This window comes from Pteropus vampyrus, unplaced genomic scaffold (genome assembly GCF_000151845.1).
Source record: "Pteropus vampyrus isolate Shadow unplaced genomic scaffold, Pvam_2.0 Scaffold316, whole genome shotgun sequence".
NCBI classification, from domain to species: Eukaryota; Metazoa; Chordata; class Mammalia; order Chiroptera; family Pteropodidae; genus Pteropus; species Pteropus vampyrus.
This window is the reverse complement of record NW_011889097.1, coordinates 1,011,675-1,018,301: the sequence shown is the minus strand read 5'-3', so window position 1 is coordinate 1,018,301 and position 6,627 is coordinate 1,011,675. Positions and strand designations below refer to the sequence as shown.

At 48.9% G+C, this 6,627-nt stretch overlaps 1 protein-coding gene and 1 pseudogene across 1 annotated transcript in view; one reads left to right on the top strand and one right to left on the bottom strand.

Annotated features, from left to right (window-relative positions):
* The window catches only part of KMT2C (lysine methyltransferase 2C), a 226,149-nt gene that overhangs the window by 9,403 nt on the left and 210,119 nt on the right, over window positions 1-6,627 (top strand). The window lies entirely within an intron of this gene.
* On the bottom strand, window positions 3,846-3,963 carry LOC111730487 (annotated as a pseudogene).

Below are 6,627 nucleotides of genomic sequence, written 5' to 3'. Positions count from 1 at the left end.
GAAGGTCATCAGGGACTTCACTCCGTTAATGTCACCGTGCCGATGTTTCCAGGATATGGTTTCTGCCGTCAGATTTCATGATGGCCATTAGGGTCCCGGTGCCGTCGACACCAAGACTAGACTAAGGCCCGATTCCTCCCTTTAAAACATCCTTCTGAGGAGTACCATGTGCTTCCGCCTGTGCGACTGGCTGAACTCAGTCGTATGGCCACATGTAGCTAGGAATGTGGTCCCTTAGCCGAGTACGTTGCTGCCTAGAGTAGCTTCAGAGGCTGTCGCTGAGGCGGGGGTGGACGGTGCAGGAGCAGTCAGCGGTCTTCACCACCTCGAGCGACCGGTTTGCCTCCTCAGGCCGGTCCAGAACAGTGATATGGGGCCACTCGGCGTGGCGGATAGATTTCGTTTTGAGGGCCAGCCCCTGGTGACTGGTTGTGACTGCTCACGGTGCTCTGTTGCACCCAGGTCCCCAGTTTTTGATTTGAGCAGGGCGAGGAAGCAGTAGAGGTATTTGTTTTGGGGTAAATGGGGGAGCGAAAGCAATGCTGTCGTTTATATGCTACCCTTGTCCACCTCAGCCTTTTTTATGTGGTTACTTAAGTGTTGAAACCTTCCCATTAAACATATTCGATTATTTTGCTAACCTTTGGACTCTTTTTATTTTTACTTTTAAAAAATATCCTAAAATTCATTCCATTCTTAAAAAGTTTCTAATAAGCCCAAGTCCCAAGTCTGAGCAGATCATCCTCACGATTAGGGCAGAGGGTGGCGTAGAGAAGCGCTGTGCTCCCGTCACGGGCCTTCCGAGTACGTGGACCACGCTGGGCTAACGAGCAGCCGGGTTCTCCGTGGCCCGAGGCAACGGGTCTGTTTGTCGCCCAGGCCGCATGCCCGTTTCATCGTGGGCTGGCGCGGGGCTTCGCCACACGAACGCCCGGCTGAGGGAGGCATCTCGGTCCTCCCGCGGGTACTGACGCAGGCAGGCTGTGCTCTGGCTCCTGCAGGCTCCAGAAGTGGCACATGTCAGACCTGTTTACATTTCATTGGCCCGAGAAAGTCACGTGGCAGCACCTGACTTTAAAGGGGCAGGGAAGTGAAATCCTCTTCCTGGAGGGAGAGCTGGAAACATTTGGTGAAGAGCACTAATGAACATCACACAGGGCCGCATTTGTTGTAGTCCAAACAGTCCTATTTGTCTTCAGAGTATGTTTTGTTACCTGCAGTTGAATGTGACCATCTGGTAGACTGTCGGGCTGCAGCATGTGAATAAAGGGGTGTGTCTCACACTCCTACGAAACACGAAAACAGTGTCCAGAGGCAGAAGTAACAGAGGAGGCACAGGGCTCAGCTCCTTCCTCCAGCCTGGCTCTCGCGCCCTTCCTCTCTCCCACCCACACGAGAGGGAAGAGGTCAGATGTTGAAGTTGCTGTGGGAGGCGAGCGAGACGATAGTGACTTAAAAGCTTTTTTTTTTTTCCCCCAAAGCCACTTCTTCAAGCGTGTTCTTCCTCAGTCTGGATTACGCTGCTCGTTTGCTCCCCACTGATCGCCCGAGGAGGGTGTCACCGAGCACCCCCCTGCTCTGTGCCCCGGAGAGACGAGTGGGACACACGCTTTGGCCTCGGTTTCTGCCAGTTCGGCGTAGACCGTGGCGCAGCACTCACCCTCAGGGCCGTCCGTCCGCAGAGCGCCGAGGGAGCTCGGCGGGGCAATGCAGGGAAGGAAACACCTGAGTCGAGTCTTGAAGAATTGAATTGATGAGAGAATTTGGGGGGTAGGGGGGTGAGGAACTCGTTCATGCCATCGTGGGTTAGGCCCCCGGCCCTGGCCAGGGTTGTCTCATCTGACTTTTAACAAACAGTCACTTGCAGTTGACTCGTTAGTTTCAGCTCTACAGATGACAGAGCTAAGTTTCAAGACGATCACTTGGTACTTAGTTGGCAAGGGACTGAGTCAGGGTTTGAATCCAGATGTGCCTCGAGTCTGGCCTTTGCTTTTTAAGAAACTCCAGTTCCGCCTTCAGCTATAAGATGAGGGAGGTCTGAGGAGCTGATGTGTATATATATATACTGTGTGGTGATTATAGACGGCAACGCTGCTTTGTAATTGAAATTTGCTGAGAGAGTAGAAGTTAAAGTTTCTCACAAAAAAGAAAAGATAAACATGTGACGTGATGGACATATCAGTTAACTGGATGGGAAGCATCCTGTCACAGTGTGTACGCACATCCAGTCATGCGCACTTTAAAGGCCTTACAGTCTTATTTGTCAGCTATACCTCAGTAAAGCAAAAAAAATGCGCGCACGCACACACACACACACACGCGCGCGCACACACACACACACGGACGAGAAGCTGCAGTCCAGGACTTGAGAAAAAGCAAGCAAGCTGGGAACTTTGATTTTCCTGGAGGCCACAGGGAGCCGCTGCATTTTGAACGGAAGAGTAACACTGTTTCTCGGTTAGGAGAAGAACCTTGGCAACACTGGGGAGGGTCACGTGAGGGGGTGTGTACCCCATTTGTGTACCGCACCGCAGGACCGGAATGAGAATCCAAACCGATCGACCATATTCTTTCCCATCAATAAATAATACTTGCCCAGCTTTCATTTTCAAGTTATCCACCCCCAGAACTAGTAAGAGCCTCACAGCCGCCCATGCCAGCATCTTCTGCTTACGGACTAGGAAACGCAGCGCCGACGGCAAGTGTGACACCTGAGCTTACGCTTTCAGATCGGGAGGTGACGGCCTTCTTTGCCAGTCACCGTTGCTTATCCTAGGTGCTGTGAACTAACCAGCAAACATTCGACCTGTGCCTGGCAAAGCATCTCCGTTCGCTGTCTGTCCACGTTGTCGCCCGTGTCAGCTGTTTGTTTCTTGGTTGCCGAGCAGTTTTGCCTTGTATGGACGGTGCCCAGTTTTGCTTATCACTTTTCCAGTGGGTGGCATTTGGGTTGTGTCCAGTTTTTTGTCTACTACGAATGATGCTGCTATGCGTATTTGCTTACATGTCTGTGGATGGAGGTTTTCATTTCTCCAGGCAGATACTTTTCAGGCGTCCGTCCTCATTAGCATGGGATGAAGTTGCACGTCCTTGCTGGTGCTTGGCCTTGTCAGTTTTGGTTTTAGCCATTCTATTGGGTGTGTAGTGATACCTCATTGTGGTTTTAATTTGCATTTCCCTAATGGTTTCTGATACGGAGCATCTTTCCAAATGCTTATTTATCATTTCTGTATCTCATTTGGTGAAATACCAGTTCAAATCTTTCCCTTTTTTGTGTAGGGGGAGGGCTGTGTTTTATATTTGAGTCACAAGAGTTCTTTATACATATGTGTATATAATAGACTCTTTTTAGAGCGGTTTTGGGTTCACAGCGAAATCAGAGGAAGGTTACAGGGATTTCCCACACACCACCCCGCCCCCACACGTGCAATGCTTCCCCTGTTGTCAGCATCCTCGACTAGAGTGGTACATTCCTTGCAACTGATGAACCTACCTTGGCACATCATTGTCATCTAGAGTCCATAGTTACATTAGGGGCCACTCGTGGTGGTGTGCATTCTGTGGGTTTTGACAAATGTATAATCACATGTGTCCATCACTATAATACAGAATAGTTTCACTGCCCCCAAAATTCTCTGTGCTCCAACTCTTGATCTCTCCCTCCTCCTAACCCCTGGCAACCGCTGCATTCTTTTTTTTTTTTTTTTTTTTTACTGTTTCCGTAGTTTGCCTTCTTTATATATTTTTTATTTTTATTTATTTTTTTAGGCGAGGCAACCCTTGGTTGACCTCACAGATTGCAAGGACCTTGTCAGCTTACAATCTCTTATTTTTTTTGTTTTTTACGCCTACAGCACCTGGTCTTCCTAGGTGGTCTCCCATGCAAGTACTGACCAGGCCCGACCTGCTTAGCTTCCGAGATCAGATGGGATCGGGCGCGTTCAGGACGGCGTGGCCGTAGACTTCTTTATATATTTTCGAAATAAGTCCTTTATGAGTTATATGTTTTGCAGGTATTTTCTTCCGGTCTGTGGCTTATTTTTATTTTTTGATAGTGTTTTTTGAAATGCCAACATTTCTAATTTTAGTGAAACCCAGTTTATCATTTTTTTCTCTTATGGATTGTACTTCTGTGTCATATCTAGGAACTCTTTGCCTAATCCACGATTGGAAAGATCTGTTTACTTCTAGAAGCTTTTGTAGTGTTAGGTTTTACATTAAGGTCATCGATACGTGTTTTGAGTGAAGTTTTGTACGTGGAGTGAGGTAAGATCTAAGTTAATTAATTTGCGTGTGAAAATAAAATTGTTCCGGCACCATTTGTTGAAAAGATTGTCTTTTCTTCATTGAATTGTCATGGCATCTTTGTTGAAAAATCACTCGGTCTTCAGTGTGTGGGTTTCTTTATGGACTGTCTTCTGTTCCGTGTATCTGGGTGTCTGTCCTTAGCCAGTGCTACACTGTCTTACTATAGGCCTACTGTAATCAGGTAGTATAGTTCCCACAACTTTGTTCTTCTCTAGAATCGTTTTGCCTATTATAGGTCTTTGCATTTCCGTACAAATTTTAGAGTCAGCTTGCCAGTTTCTGCCAAAAAATCTATTGGGATTTTGATAGGGATCACATCGAGTCCGTAGATCAGTTTTGAGAGGATCGATACCTTACTATTCCGGTACATGAAATCATATCTCTCTTTATTTTGGTCTTTAATTTCTTTCAGCAATATCTTATAATTTTCAGTGTACAGGTCTCATGGGACTTTTTGTTAAATTTATTCTGAAGTATTCTTTTTGATGCTGTTTATGAGATTTTTAAAAATTTCATTTATAAATTGTTGCTAGTATATAGAAACACAGGTGATATTTTTTAAAGATGGTAAGGCCGACGTGATTTGGGGGGTTGCTACTTTTTTAAAGATGATAAGGCCGACGTGATTTGGGGGGTTGCTACGGTGGGCTTTCGCAGTGGGGCTCACAGCTCCTGAAGTAGTGTGTGGATTTTTACACATCAGTCTTATAGTCTGTTATAGTGCTAAATTCAGTTTTGGTATTTTTTGTAGATTCTTCAGGAACTCCTATATGCAGACAGGTAGCTTTTTACTGATCAATGCTTACCTTAAGAATCGCAAACCCAGTTCGAGCCTGGGACAGAATGTCCAGGGCCCCTGCTCCAGCTTCTGCGGCACTTAAGGTCTTTTCCTGAGGGGTGAGGGTGGGGGGTGTCTGTCTGCGACTTGGCAGCCAAGCAGAGGTGGATCTTTTCTCTCTGACTCAGGTGAAGGTTAAACGGGAAGACAGATCAGGTAGGTGGGAAACGTGCACAAAAGCAAATAGCCGTATTTTATTGTGAGAAGTTTTAGAACCAGAAGAGCTGTGACGTTGAGCACGTGCCTTCTCGTGCTCCATCTGCTCAGCGGGATGATAGTATCGTGTCGTAGGGTCGTCGTGAGAGTTAGACTCACGGACGGGAAGTGCTCACAGTGGCATTGACGCACAGCAAGCGCTTCGTTCATTTCGAAAGCCTCGACCCGGCAGGCATTCGGCAGGAGGACGAAGAGAGGACCAACCGCCTAGCTGGCTGGAGTCATGTGTGACTTTAATTAAATCTTGGGGGTTTCTCAGTCATTTTGGGGTTAAAGATCTCTGGACATAGCCCCACTTTCCACAGAAGAATGTGTACAGGAACATGGCTGCGCAGATTCTACGTAATTTAAAGGAGAGGATTCAGTGATTCCCCCGAAGCTCATCCACATGTTTTGCAGGGGTTCATGGTCCCCAGAATAAGGACCTTCCTTCTAAAATGACGTGTTCCCTGCAGGTCACTCTTGGATGAGGAAGGGGCGGAGGCCGAGTCCTTGGCGGGACCGGTGCGGGGCTAGACGCAGCCTGGGCGCTCTTCCGGCTGGGGCCACCCGCGAGCGGCTGCCCAGGGAGGGTGCCCTCAGACTGGGCAGCGAGCTTTCCCAGCGAGCATCCCGGCTGCGCCCAGCGGGCTCGTCGACGCGCAGGTGCGTGGGGCTGAGGCTGCCGCGGGCGCAACGTCAACCTGCCCTAATGCGTTCTTAAGAAAACGTCGCAGACTTTAGTACTTCAGGTACACTTAGCAAGAAAGCACTTGCGCCAGTCCGTAGGCCGCAGCGTTGAGCGGCTCCTACGGAAAGGTTCCCGATCTCGGGGGCCGCTCCGCGGCGCAGGGTGCAGGGGGCCGGAGCGGCCAGGGCTGAGCGCCGGTGGTTTCAGCGTCGTAGCCTGCAGAGTGCGAGGTTCACGTTGTTGTCGGGTTTGCTTTCTAATTTATTTTCTTTTTTGCTTTTTTACTTCTTAAAGGGCGATCAGGTAACTATCAGTAATTATTCTCCCTTTCTGTTGCTGGCCTCATTTCTCTGCTTTTATTTTCCCTTTGTCTTTATCAGTGGGCCGTAGCCCTCTCGTTAGCTTCTTAATGCCCCTTTGCTCTGCCACCGAACCCTTCTTCTTGAACCCCTGTGTCTTTTGGTTCTCGCTGCCCGGGGCAGGAAGGACCTGCCCCCTCACAAGGAGCGGGGCTGTGCAGGAATCGCAGTGGCAGCCTGGGTGACCGGCGCCCCGACAGTCTTGGTACCTGCCAGTGCTGCCGCTGGCCACGATG